The sequence below is a fragment of the Acyrthosiphon pisum genome, chromosome X, assembly GCF_005508785.2.
Source record: "Acyrthosiphon pisum isolate AL4f chromosome X, pea_aphid_22Mar2018_4r6ur, whole genome shotgun sequence".
NCBI classification, from domain to species: Eukaryota; Metazoa; Arthropoda; class Insecta; order Hemiptera; family Aphididae; genus Acyrthosiphon; species Acyrthosiphon pisum.
The window spans coordinates 22,503,627-22,504,025 of record NC_042493.1 but is presented as its reverse complement, the minus strand read 5'-3'; positions in this window follow the sequence as shown (position 1 = coordinate 22,504,025).

Genomic DNA, 399 nt, shown 5'->3' with positions numbered 1-399 from the left:
CCTTCCGAATTTACTTACTAAGTCGCGTGATGCAGTATATCCGCGAACGGCGGTCTCGTGTCGAGTTGTGGGATGGAAGATTCGCCGGCCGCCCGGCCGTGATCGTACTTACGTGAAGCGTTCCAATGCGGTGGTCCCGCGGGGTGTGGAGAACTTTTCCACCGTTCGTGCTTACCGTTCGAACGGTGAAGCGGCAGATGAATGTGTTCGAGAAGATGAGTCTTGAGGGTTGAATTTTGAATTTTCTTTAGTGATAATCGAGTCTGAATGTTGAGTTTTTTGTTGTTTGAAATAAAATTGTGTTTGAAGTTTTGAGTTTTGAATGAGATGCGGTTTTGATTGGAATATTGAATTTTGAAGAGATCGAGAGAAAGATGTTTTAGTGAAAGTGGTGTTGAA